This window comes from Poecilia latipinna, unplaced genomic scaffold, assembly GCF_001443285.1.
Source record: "Poecilia latipinna isolate Pla-1442-1.1 unplaced genomic scaffold, P_latipinna-1.0 Scaffold302, whole genome shotgun sequence".
Taxonomy (NCBI): domain Eukaryota; kingdom Metazoa; phylum Chordata; class Actinopteri; order Cyprinodontiformes; family Poeciliidae; genus Poecilia; species Poecilia latipinna.
The window spans coordinates 409,153-422,873 of record NW_015112918.1 but is presented as its reverse complement, the minus strand read 5'-3'; the positions used below and the strand labels follow the sequence as shown (position 1 = coordinate 422,873).

At 38.7% G+C, this 13,721-nt stretch overlaps 1 long non-coding RNA gene across 2 annotated transcripts in view; it reads right to left on the bottom strand.

Annotated features, from left to right (window-relative positions):
* LOC106948701 (uncharacterized) overlaps positions 1–13,721 on the bottom strand; it is a 78,586-nt gene that overhangs the window by 14,084 nt on the left and 50,781 nt on the right. Inside the window, exon 5 of one of the 2 annotated variants that reach the window (XR_001425227.1) lies at positions 5,271–5,331. The exons of the other annotated variant lie outside the window; for it this stretch is intronic. This is a non-coding gene — a long non-coding RNA (uncharacterized LOC106948701). Of the gene's footprint in view, positions 1–5,270; positions 5,332–13,721 lie in introns of those variants that run through there. 2 annotated transcript variants of the gene reach the window in all.

The following is a 13,721-nucleotide window of genomic DNA, read 5'->3' as shown; positions in this document are numbered from 1 at the left end:
AACTGTTGCCCGGATTCTTCAGTCAAATGTTTATTGGACGCTGGGACTAAGAAAGCCACTGTTGAAAAAAATAATAAAAAAAAGACTTGCCTAGATTTTGCCAAAAGGCATGTGGGAGACTCCATGATCGGAAAAAAAAAAGTTCTTTGTTCTGACGAAGCTGAAATGGAGCTTTTTTTGGCCATTAGACAAGTTTTGTGGAAATCAAACACTGCACATCACCACAAACACAACACATCCACTGTGAGGCATGTTAAAGATAGAAGATAAGATTGAATGTAGCAAAAGAAAGGGAAGCCCTGCAAGAGAACTACAGCTTCAGGACTAGAATGTTTAATCTACTTTGATATAAGCTGTTAATAATTTAGTTGACTAGAAAAAAAAGTAAATAACCCTACAGACAGAACAATAACTGCATGCTTATAATGGCTGGAACAGTGACTGCAGGGGCTGAACAAGTTTGTGCAGCTACCATGTACAGAGGTTAGAAAATATTCAAATCTCAAAGTCAGTGACCTCTTGGGGTCAAGTCTCCATAACAAAACTTTCACCTTGAGGCTTTGGTACACATCTTTGGCAGGAGGGCTAATAATCATGGTGGATGCTTTAGACCTTCCATTAAAAACAAGTTCTTTATATCCGACAGGATCCTATGTAGCTGTTAAAGCCAAAATGACTAATTACCTCATCAAACTGACGTTTTTTTTAGTTGCAGCCATGTTTAATCATTTCAACAAGTATGGCCTGTGGCCCATATTTATCAACTCAACACCATTTCAGATGTATTTTAGTTTCTGCTCTAACTCCTGTTGGCAGAATATTCAACTGTTGAGACTATTTATATAAAGCAGGGGTCATTTTTCAGAGAAAATCACAACGTAAGGTACTTGCTGATAATTTTATAATCTTCTCAGAGAATCCCTGCTACGATCGTACCAAGAAAGTCCTGTCGGATTAATCAAAACGTCGCCCATCAGCTGTGGGTGTATGAGAGGCAAACAGCCTGAAAACAAAAGCTGCTAACCAGCCGCTTTTGAGTTAGATCCGGATTGAAACCCATCGTCAAGTTTAGGGCTAATCCAGCCTGACAAAATGGGACTGAATTAAACAACAACAAAAACAAAACAAAAAGAGTTCAATATCACTTTGGGGGAAAGGAAACCCATATAGACTCATTTGTTGAAGCCTCAGTCACTGTTCTTGTACAAGAAAATCTAACACTACGGCACGTCACTTTCATTTCTCAGAAAATTTTATTTCACTGCAGAACAATCAAGTACAGCGAGAGGAAAAAAGAATCAATGTGATTTCCAACGTAGACCATTTCATTTAGGTGGCAAGTGAGGCATTATATTGTTATGTTGTGCGGGGGTCTCTTTTCAGTTTGCTGTGTTTCTAAGAGAGTCTGAGGTAGAATAGCGAGTAGAATATTGTTTGTTTCCGTTTCCTCTGACTTCTATTAGGAGAGATTTTTCCTCGACACTTTGTTTTTGAGTTTGATCACCAAAAAGTGAAAAACAAGGGAGGAAGGTTTTATTAGAGCCTTGTTATCTAAGAGTGCACTAACTCTTTTATCCCTGTTTAGGAAAAGTAATGGCAATTTGACAGCTTCAATACCCCTAGAACTTATCCCATTTCGACAAATCACAGCAACAAAAAGCTCTCTATTATTAATAGGGAGGGATATAAATGGTTTTCAACCTTTTGTTTACAAACAAATCTTAGAAATGTGTACCCCTGACTACCTGTAGCTATAATTAACCACAAGCATACATGGACTTGTAGCACTGTGGACAGGGCTGTGGGTGCTTTTATTCATGGCTTTCCAATGTAACTCATTCCCAAGAGATACAACTTTAGATTTTTACTTCAAATATAAATTTCTTTTTCTTTTACTGCTGGTGTTTATATTGCAGGAATTAATTCAATACTAAACCTTAGATCAGGGATGCAAACATCCAGTCCTCAAGAGTACCATTGTTCAACTTTTATATGCATCTCTTCCCAAAGCACACCTGAATCAAACAGCTAAATAACCTCATCAGGAAGTCATTCAGGCCTGCAGAGGATTGCTAACGAACCATTAATTTGATTCAGGTGTGTTGGAGATGCTGGATCGTCGCCCTGGGGGACTGGCCCTGAAATCCTTGTTCATTTTCAACTTGTATCAAACACAGTATTGAAATATAAACACACATAATTTGAATTAAGTTTTAGTTGAAGTACATTCTAAGTAAATTGTGCAGTTTGGTGGTGACAGCATCGTGATGTGGGTTTACATACTTGCGCTAGCGTAGTCCAAGGAGCAGGAGTGCTTCTTTAAGGCTACAAATCTAACATTTTTACCCTGTTCAAAATTATTCTAAATTCTCGGTTCTGATGTTTTGGAAAGGTTCTTCAGGCACAGTCTGATGATGTTAAACAGAAAACCCTTACTGCATTTAACGTCTCTTATTTGCGTCATCTTGGTGAGAGTACGGCAGACAAATTAGCTCTGTTGTACGTGTTTGTGCAGTGCTGCCGTTTTCAGTCTGTTCAGACCATCGCAGACACCGACAGGCCACACACACACGCACACACACACACACACAGCCCACAGGCGTGGCACAAAACAAAAGACATGTAGGACTAATGACCCACTCACAGAGTAAATGACAGCTGAAATAGGTTTAGAGCAATCTGAAATCAGATAAATGGACCTAATCTTGTTCTGGTCGGGACCCTGGCTGGGAAATGGCTCCTGACACCTGAGACCCTGCAACACGTCAAGCCTCAATCGAGGCTGGCGGCACAAGCCCATACATCTCCATTTTAGATGACAAGACAAAAATCTGAATCCTCCAAACGGAGGAAAGCCTCGAAGGGTCGGTTGTTGTTTAGTGGGAGATTAAAAGGGGGAGGAAAAAGCGGTTGTGATCAACAGAGATGTAATGTTTACATTTCGCCAGATAAAGGCGACAAGAGAAATGGACCTGGTTTGGGCCTCATTAAGCCAACCGAAACTGTGACTCAGCCGGCGTCTTTAAAGCATGAGCTGTGCTTTTCTTTCCTCCTGTAACTCCATGGTTGAAAGAATCTGTTTAGGAGGCAGAAGAAGAACTGTTACATAGTTATTTATACGTTTTAAATAGGTAAGAACAATTTCCCCACACTTTCTTAAACTCCTTTTTCAATACTTACAGTGGCTTGCAAAAGTATTCAAACCCCTTGCACTTTTTGTCAAGTAACAGCTACAAACTTCATTGAGTCTTTTATGTAAAAAAGACTCACACACACACAGATTTATTTAGAGGCAATGAAAAAGTAAAAGAGGTTAAATATAAGTACGCACTGTATTGTTATGCTTTTATTTTCGATTTTTATTAGTAAAAAGTTTGAAAACCTGAGTTGTTTTCTGACATGTCACAATTTTACATTACTCTGTGTTGATCCGTCACATACAGTTAAAATAGAATATACCTAAATGTTTGGTTATAATGTGCCAGAACGTGAGAAAATTCAAGGATTGTGAATTCTTTGACGAGGCACTGGAGACCGAGCCGTTGATCCAATAGTCATTAAATTCCTTCCATTAAATAAAAGTCATTTTCAGAAATCGTCCTCAGTTTTAAATTAAAGGTCGGTGTTGAATAATCCAAAGCTTGAGGTAGGCCACCTTTACTGGCAACATTAAAATGACCACCAATTATATCAGAGGACAGTGAAATTTCTGGCTCTAATATTCACCCCATCACCTTCAATCAGTGTTCTCAAAAGATGGGAGGCAGATAGCAAAGATCAAAGTTGGGAATGTCTGGCAGGTGATGTAATGGCGAGGCAGTTGGCAAAGCGAGACCGTCTACAGGAGATGTACATACCGGTCAGGTCATTTGTTATTCTGAGATTACATATAACTGTGCTACACAATTTTGACACTACTAATTATAGAAACAGCCTGTGAACTCCATGTGAAATGGAATCAGCGTGAATCTGACTTTTAATTTGATGTTGCCAATAGACACCCTAAAGTAGTAATGTATATTTATATGCCAAAGAAATATAGGGGTCTTGGAAAATTCACCAGTGAAATAGATAAGTATACTTTGTTTTCTTCAAATCCCGTGTGAATTTGCCAGGTTTACTGAAACATGCATGTGTACGGAAGAGGATTAGGGCCACTAGGAAAAAAAAAAAAAAAAACAGTTCTGACTTTTTTCTCAAAATTCTGAGATTAAAGTCAGATTTTTCTTTTTCTTTTTTCCAGTGGCCCTAATCCTCTTCTGTACACATGTGAACAGATGTGGACTCAAAAAACAAGGATTGTGAATTCTTCACATCAACAAAACATCCACGTTTGTAGTTTGTTTCCTTTAGCTCAGGTTTTCTTAATGGTCTAATTAATACCTAAAGACAGAATTAACTAAATATTAATGAATGCACATTAATAATGAGTCTCAAATGTACAACCACAGGAAAGATTTATTTTCCCTTTTCTTTCAACAAAACACAGTTACAGACCAACTCATATTCAAAATTGATGTTAGTATTTAAAAATCAACATTAATTTTTCAGTTTTCTTCCTTAGTTAAGAATTATAGATTTTTCCAGCCCTTCTGATCTATATCCTGCAGAATTGGACTGTAATTATTAATTGCTGTGGTTCCTTGTTTGACCCCTGTATGCTCCCACAGGCGAAACACAGGGAGGTTAGGTTGAATAAAAATTCTACATTTTCTATAAGTGGCTGTGTGTGCGTGCAGACTGTTGACTTCTTCCCCCGGGTTGACACTGAATGAGAAGAAATGAGCATAAAAATGGCAAAACTCTGGATTGTAATTGCTAATAAGAGGAAGTGCAATAATCTGATAAGCAAAAGGTTGTCAGTAGGTTATTGGCTGAATGTGACATGTAGTGTAAAAGTGACTTAAAAAGTTGGTTAGACTCTCAAAGTACAATATACATCTGGTGAGAGGAAGCAGGACGGGAGGCGATGAATAGTGGACTTCTAACAATCAAGTCCAAAAATGTACAAAGAACTTGTTTTCTGAATCCTAAAACAATGCACAGATTAAAAGCATGAAGCATCAAGTGAAACAAGCAGGCATGATGATGGGGGGATATGACAAAAGGTCTGAAGAAAAGAAGGAAGGTGTTTACTGCCACCAGGATCAGGCGAGTCTGGTCAACAAAGGGTACTAAAGCTCAGTCGAGAGATAAGCTGAGGTAATTGAGTTTGCTTTAACAAACTGTAGTGTCACAAGGCAATCTGTTATCCAGGAAATCAGATTTTGGTCCACCTACATTTTCCAGAGCTTGTCTCTCAGTAGGGGGGAGTGGATAGTGTTGAAGGCACTGTGGAGATAAAAGAAAACGGTTCTCACTGCACCACTCCCCTTCTCAGTTAAAGCATGCACTGCACAGCAGGTAAATGACGACATTTCCCACCTCTGACTCTTCTTGTATGCAAAGTGCAGCGGATGGAGGAGAGGGCTGTCCAGAACAGAGTTTTTGAAGTAGGTTCTTTGTAATCTTCTGATTTTAAAGTGGTAAACCTGAATCAGGAGCTTATACAGCGGCTCTTCTTTCTTTAATTGTTGTCGTACCTTATTTTCATGCCAGTTTTCCTTTGCCTCATTCAGCCCCGTCTTCCAGTTCCCTCTGCACAGACATTAGCTCTGTCTGGCATCTATTCTTAACCGTGGCTTAACCTGATCTGGCAGAAAAGCATAAAATATGGATGGCTGTGCAACTGGTTGTCATTCTCATGAGAATTAAGCTCACAGATGATAACAGTTGACTTTTAGTCTTGTAGAGATTTTGGGGTCAAGACAAAACTAAATTGTGAGAGTGGATCAGTACCTTTGTCATTCAGTAGCTTGTCCGTACAGGACATTTAAATCTAATATGATGTGCTGCAAAATGTCAAAACAGGTTCAATGTTTTATCTACAGAAACATTGTCATTTCTGAGGCTGCTTGTGTAAAACACAAAAATCTCTGGGCATTACGAAGATGTTAGATTTTGCTCATAACTTAAACATGTCAAAAATAGCTCTTTGTGCATTAATCAGTAGTAACATCTGACATTTATGGAAAAAATATTTCACACATTAAAAATACATTTGGAAATATCTAAAATGTACTTTTATTTATTCTTTTTAATGAAAATATTTATGATTTGTCATTTTTATGAGATTTTGTCATTTTCCCACGTACTGAGAAATTGAAGCAGCACATTCTGCGTAACGTCCATGTTTAAAAGGTTGCTTTCTTTCTGGTGTGAACATTTTGAATTGTGCTAATGATGTGAGAGGAAATTTCACAAAGCCTCTCAATATCAAATAAAAGTTCAGAGAAAACAAACATGGTCGACAAGGAAGAAGCAATGGCCATAGTTCATGGACTAGATTTCTCCTGCATCCAAAGGACCATCTGGTGCATCGTGGCGGCTGCTTTGTCGCCAGTATTTTGGATTCTCCTCGAGGGTTCTGTCACCTTGCTTTCTGATTGGCTACATTTCACATTTAACAGGCCGTGTTCTTGTTTGTCCTCGGGGAACACCACACACGCCGTGAAATGGGGCCTAGACAATCTAACTTGTTGAATATCCCTGATTTGAGATTGAAGCGTTCTTGACATCCTTCTGAGCAGACTAGATCACTCTAAGCACACCAGACACGGCAGGAATATCTCATAAGATTATCTTTAGAGCCATCACAATAATTGGGGCGTCCTTAAGACTGTTGGAAGAGGAAGATTGGATCAAAAATCGCCATAATTATCTTGCTGTATGAACCAAGCTGTGAAATGAGCTCCATCTCTTGCTGTTTTTAAGTCCTGTTTTAAAACTCACTTTTACTTGGTGGCATATGACACCGTTTGATTTTCTTGTGATTTTATTCATTACTATACTGTTCTTTTCTCTCTTTTTTGCTTTAATCTATAGATGTTTTTTTTATTTTTATTTTTTTTAACCTGTCTTCCCCTCTTTTATTTTCATTGTCCAGCACATTGGTCAGAAATAATGACTGTTTTTAAATGTGTTTTTTGTATAAATGGTATTACATGTGATGGGATGTTTTCTTATGAAAATGCATACTTTAGAATTTAACACTTTAAAAAAGTCCAACTGCATACTCCAAGAGTTTGTTAGTGAGTAAAATGTTGGCACACCATTGGAACCTCTCCACCCCCCAAACATCAAGAGACAAAAAAAATCAGTAGTCCTTAAAAAATTTAGGTTTTGTGGCTGAAAATTGCTGAAGAGCCTGCAAGTCTAGGTTTAATTCCTGGTACTGATTTGAAAAAGACCTTTAAATGAACATCTGTCTCTTTACTAATCAAGATAAATCTCACAAGTTTATCAGCGTTGGAAATATAGAAGGCACACCAATTAATGAAACCATAAATCAAAGATTAAACCACTGTTGTTATCAGTTAGACAAACCCAAGTGTATTGCACCAGCACCGCACCTCCTCCATAGTGCACTTAGAGCGGAGACCTCTGAAGCCTGCTTTTTGTTTAGTACCCATAAAAAGCTTCAGACAGAACACAGGCCTATTTTGATTGCTTGTATGGGAACCATGTCTGAAGCACTTTCCATTAAGGGGGCCATGCCGATACAGATGAACATTTAGCAGCTGTCCACTGAAAGATACAGATCAAAATTTGTCTCATTCAGTAGTGGGATGCAGTCCAATGTATTTTCATTAGCCCTGTTGGCTTTGTGATTTGCAAGCTGATTGGTGATTTTAACACAGGGGGATATTATGAGTTATTATTTTAGTCAGGATTTTGAATACGACAGATTAGTCAAGGCAATTATATGCTTCTCTTAACCTAAGTAAAGATGACAGACTGGTCTAAAGAGTCATGTGCTCGTACATGGACATCTTGGGAAATAATTGCACACTGCAAACACTGTTAACTGAGAAGCCAATTAACAATTTCTCACTTTTTCAGCACAAACAACGCTGAGACAGTAATATTTGCAGATCTCAGTGGCTCATTAGCTCTTGTTTATGAAAAGCAGGAAATGGCATCCTCTTCCATTTTGCTTCGGCTTTACTTTTATTGTCTGGACGGCCTAATGTACGGTAAAAGTATCACATTCAAAGACAAACAACTGCATATTTTCCAGTCAGTCATTAGAGCTAAGCAGCACCGGGACGATGAGTCAAGGCCGGCATCGCCCTCTGAGCTAATTGCAGCAGAACGCTGAGCTGTCTGGAAGAAATGGACGTTGAGTGGCACATCAGACCTCCCCTCGCCAAACCAGACGTGAAATCACCAACTCAGGATAAGACGTGTGACAATCATAACAAGTCAGTGCTGTTTCCTCCAATTTCATGGCCATGGCTTTTGCACAAAGTTTAGGGTGAGAGAATACACAGTGATGTGAATGTCACTATTTCCCCATTCCCTTTATTATAATTAATCGCATACCTCGAGGGCAAAAGGGAGAGCACAAGGGAGGTGAGCTGAAGTCAGGACGGCTGTAATCTGACATTGATGTACAGCAAAAATGGAAGTCCTCGTTCACCTTCCCTTTGTTCCAGCGAAAGGGAAGTGGGGTGTGAAAGGGTGTAATTAATGAACCTACAAATAGCTCCAGTTTCGTTTAATGACAATCTATGTGTTAAGAGGCAGCACCCTTTGTTACTGTGGCTTTGGGAGCGCTGGCAACACCGGCTCCCAATGGAGCCCTGACAGGTAATTCTGCATTTTTGAAATGGTAATGAAGCAGAAATGCATCCCTGGATTAGCCCTAAAGGACCAACGTGTTGAGCGCCCTTCAGGGTGCAGAAGAAAGAATGCCGCAAAGCTCTTGATCATGAATGAGGCCGCTGGCAGAGTTTCCGGCCGGCAAGGAGGTCAAGAACTGTATCTGAGCGTCTTACCCCAGGGCTTAGCTTTTGCAGCTTTGCAGCCAGGTTCTAATTGCCACTTTAAATGGTGCAAATGAAGCTGGCATGACAAATTGCGTCAAAACAAGTCTGTAGGCTTGAGCGCAGTTAATTTCCAAGACGCTGAAATGCAGTCGGTGCCAGGAAGAGCTCGCTGGTAATAAATATCCTTTCCCAGGTAGCGGCTCGCAGATGATGCGTTTTACTGCCTGCTGCGTGCCGTGCACTGAAGGATCGACGGGCTGCTGCTCATTTACCAGAGCCTGGACATTGTTTTCGAGTTACTTACAGCTAATGCACATAAAGAAAAAAAAATATTGCCTTCACTGTAATGACTGAAGCAGTGGCTTTGATGTTGGATCAGATTGTTAGTCTAAATTAGATATTTTCTTCTTCAGAGGGATTCTACATGTTCTGTGTTTAATTAATTTTTCACTTCACACAATTTTCTAAGACCGTATCTTAGTCTCTTATCTGTTGGTCCAGATAAAAAAAAACAGGAAAAAAAAAAAAGTTTCTGGCACCGGTGCTGCCCATCTCTTTTCACAATATGCTTATCTTAGTCCCTGAAAGATTCCCATTGTTCTACCTCTAATCCTTCAAATCTGCAGACTGACTCAGAACTTAACCACACTCTCTTGTGCCAATACTATTCTGTTCGGTTTTATCCCCTAACAGAAGCCACACGTCGATTTTCCCTACGAGACAAAGCCCTCAAAATGGCTCCTTGTCTTCCCAACAGCTGATAAAACGCCCAGCTGCCAGTTTTAATGATGCTCACTGGCATGCAGGAGTCAAGGGACCACTGAGATATATAATAATGCACATTGTGATAATGAAGCTAACCTTAAGTGACCCAACATAGGAAGGATTTGGCTTGCATTGTTAGTGTCTTTTTTTAAACCTTTATATCTCTAATCCATAAACTCTTACTCCAATGTATATCTGTGGTTATGATAATTGGCATATTTGTAATGCCAATTATCACATTTCATTGCTTATGTTTTCACAATTCAGGCGTTAAGGTTAGAAAACCAGCACCAAGTGTTGGGAGACAAAACAGAAAACTGATAAAAGTCTAAGAAACCAACACAGAACATGACTTAAAGGATACCGCTGAAAATAATCTAAAATCGGAGCAATATAATCTTTCTCTCTACTTCAGAACCCACAGTGCAGCATTGTGGATCAGCTGGAGCTTTAGCACATCACGATAATAAGGAAGCAGCCTTGAAGAAAATAAATAAATAAATAAAATAGTTTTTTGCTGCATTCTTCCAAGACAGGATGCTCCTAATTTTGGCAATGTTACAAAAGGTGAAAGAAGGAAGTCCTAGGAGAATGATGCTTTCTATGCAGACTAAAAGACTTACTGGTGAAAAATAACTCCAAGGTTTCTCCCAGTCGTATCGCAGGGCTAAGGTAATGGCATCCTGAGTAAACAAACACCTACTGCATTAGTCTGAGGCATTTAAGCTCAAAGAACATAACTGTAATTTTATCTTTATTTAGAGGCAGAATATTAAAAATCATCCCGCCCGCTATATAGTCTAACTGATTGGTTCCATCTGGCTTCATAGATAAGTATAGCTGAGAGTCATTTGCATAGCAACGGACACTTATGCTGTCCTGCCAAATAAGAGAATAAATAAAGCGAGAATTATTAATTCAGCACTAACAGTAACCAATGGATTTTTCATTAATGTAGTAAGTGAGTTCTAAAGTATATAACAAAGCAAACATTCTGTTTGTTATGCTAACATTCACAGGATTAGAAATCCTGGAAACACTGAAAATGAAGATATGATTTGCAAAAAGGTTATTTGGTTTGCAACCTAAATGTAATGGTGGAAACCTTAAAACCCAGCCCGACCATCTGAATACAAATAAGCTGATTATTTATTATATAATTTAAGAGGAAAGGCTGTCTGGGTTTGCTTCAAAAGGATGGAAAACAAATAATCTGAATTATGCTATTCTTGATCTTTACAGAGCTTAACAGTGACATTGGTGGAAAGGATTGTATTTATTTTACATCTTCTGATTTGATTCACAAGGATTCTGTTTGAAGAAAAGCTTCTGAATATGCAACCAAGACGTGAAGAATATGCATATAAACTGTGACAACAGACACTGAAACCAACTTCATGGATGTTTCCATTTTTTGTTCCCATATGATGGTTCAATTTGGGATGACTAAAGCTGCCTTTTCAATGTACAGTTGGGTCCCATTCCATCAATGTTAAAGTAATCCTGACCTAAAATAAGAAAAGTTTAGCCTAATTTAATTTCAGAGAAACAAAAAGTCCCCCGTTTCACCTGTGTACTTGACAACTCCTGCCTCTGATGGGGTGTTGCTCTTCTAAAGAACACTATGTCAAGCAAATGCTTAATTTCCACTTAAACTTGAGCCATTTTTCATTTGGGGTTTTTCTATTCAAATGTTTAAAAATCGGCTGCACAAAACTGTCGGCATTGGCACAAATTACAGAGAAGACACCAACAGCAGACATCACCTGTTGATTTGTTTAGTCATGAACGAATCAAGGACTTGTTCATGGCATTGTCACTTACGAAGCAAAGGTTACATCAAATTTAGGGATAAACTGATATAAAAATTTGAGCCAATCTATATACCCGATATTAATATTGTTGTTATGGCCGATAACCAATATTTATTGGCATTTTTTCTGTTGTAAATATTTTTCTACACCTTGAAAAGAAAAATGACCACAACGTTAACTTCACCACTGCTTCTCTGCTTCAATTAAACTCCCCAAAAATCCTGTGCTGTCAATATCACATGACCACAAAAATACCACATGACCAACTTCCTTTCCCCTTCCTCCAGAAACAATTAACCCAGTTTTATTTATTGGATCAAAACAGATATCTTAAAAAATGACTAACACTGGTCGAAACCAGTATTAGTGTCATGCATCCCACCTTCTTCTTTTTGTTTCATTTAACTGATATTTTCCTTGTTTTATTCTTAGAACTAAAAGGAAAATAAGGCTGGTATTCTGGAAATATCAGCCTTATTTTCAGAATACCAGTGAGTAGAGAGTACATCTGACCCCTCCAACTTAGTTACATAAAATGTATGTTGCTGACAACTTTCAGGCATGTTATTCTTGATCCTTGACCAGGGAAAGTCATTCAAAACCTTCAAAGCTAGATGATACGAGTCCATAGGAATGCTCAGCATGCTATGGGAAGGGCTGACTGGTGAGAGACGGCTTTTAACCCTCATGCTCACAGGAATTTTCTCATTATGGAAAATGATGCCGGCAGCCTTAATAGAAAAATTATGTCAAGCTGTGACATTCTTGCACAAGTGATGGGACATTTTCGAAGCCCTCCCCACCCCCCACTTAATCTCAAAGGTCTATTTTGACTTCAGATTGGTCCCAGAGGTCCTCTTGCCCCTGTGACATACTCCATCTCCATCAGAGCAACTGCACATTGTCATATAATACACCGTCTGTCTTTAATTATGGCGTGGAAGTATGAGGGTTAGAGGCCACACATTCTACTTGGAGCCTCCATGTACATTTGTGTGAGGAATGTATGCCTCCGTGAGGGTGTACACTCAACAAACCGACGCCTGGAGTATTAGGGAAAGTGCTGAATACCACGGTGACTTCCCCCCCATGCACATCACGTAACCCCCTCGCATAACCTGTGACAAGATCAGCCTCTAGACCAGTTTCAGGGGTGCAAATGGCTTGCTTGGAGCCACATGCACACTCAGGAAAAGTGCGAGAGCTGAGATTACAAGTGTCTATTTTAAAGGATATTGGAGACAATTTAATCCGCCATGATATGGAAGCCAAACTCTCTGTGAAAACCCTCTATATCGCCGCGGCTCAGTTTCAACTTTTTCCTGACAAGAGACAAGATTAGGCAGCTGTACTTAAGACCACTCACGTTGAAAGCCAATGATTAGAGCTTTATCTTTAGATAGAGCTGGGAAAAGAGTTCCTTGTGCTGTAAAAAAAAAAAAACATTTTAATATCCTGTAAGTTCTAAAAGAGAATTTTAGAGGCAATAGCCATTAAATTTTAATCGAGTTTATAAGCTTGTTCATGTAATGTTCAATAATGGTTTAATTTTAGTAACAATGTTTTTGGGTAACAAATCCTACCTTAACCTTATTTTGTAATTCAAGCGATTAAGATGTGGTTCACTCATTCATCATGTGTATTGTCCTGCAGAATAACAGCAAGGAGGAAGGGAATCCTGTTTTAATACCTGCACATTTTACCTTGTGACATTGTTCCCCAGTTTTGCTCAAAAACTGCACTTGCATAGCTTTATATTTGTACCACCAATCTGAGTGATCAGTGAAACTGATGTGAGCGCTTACATCTATCCAAACATGCTCTACTCTGACACTCCTGCTCCTTGTTTATGAAACGCCAACACAGCCAAAAAAGCACAAAATTTCATGCATATTTTACATGTAAATTACATTGTAAACAAACAATCCACTGTGTGTCTATATAAATGGACCACACCACCATCCAACCACAGGCAGATAATTCCCATCCAATCTGAGTATTTCTTATACGGAAACGAATCAATTACTACAAATCAAAATATTGCACAAAGTGGCAGATATGTACTCATGTTTTAACAAAAAACATGGGAACATACTACACTTGAATTTTGTAGGCCTTTGAATATGTATTTAAGCAAACAAATGTGTTTAATTTAGGCCCTTTGGGTAATATTTCTACATTTAGTTTTCACATACAGACAGCTTTACAGTGCATTTTTAGAAATAGTCCCAGTCAAAATAGCTAAACTAACATACCCCACTCTTTAGAAAAA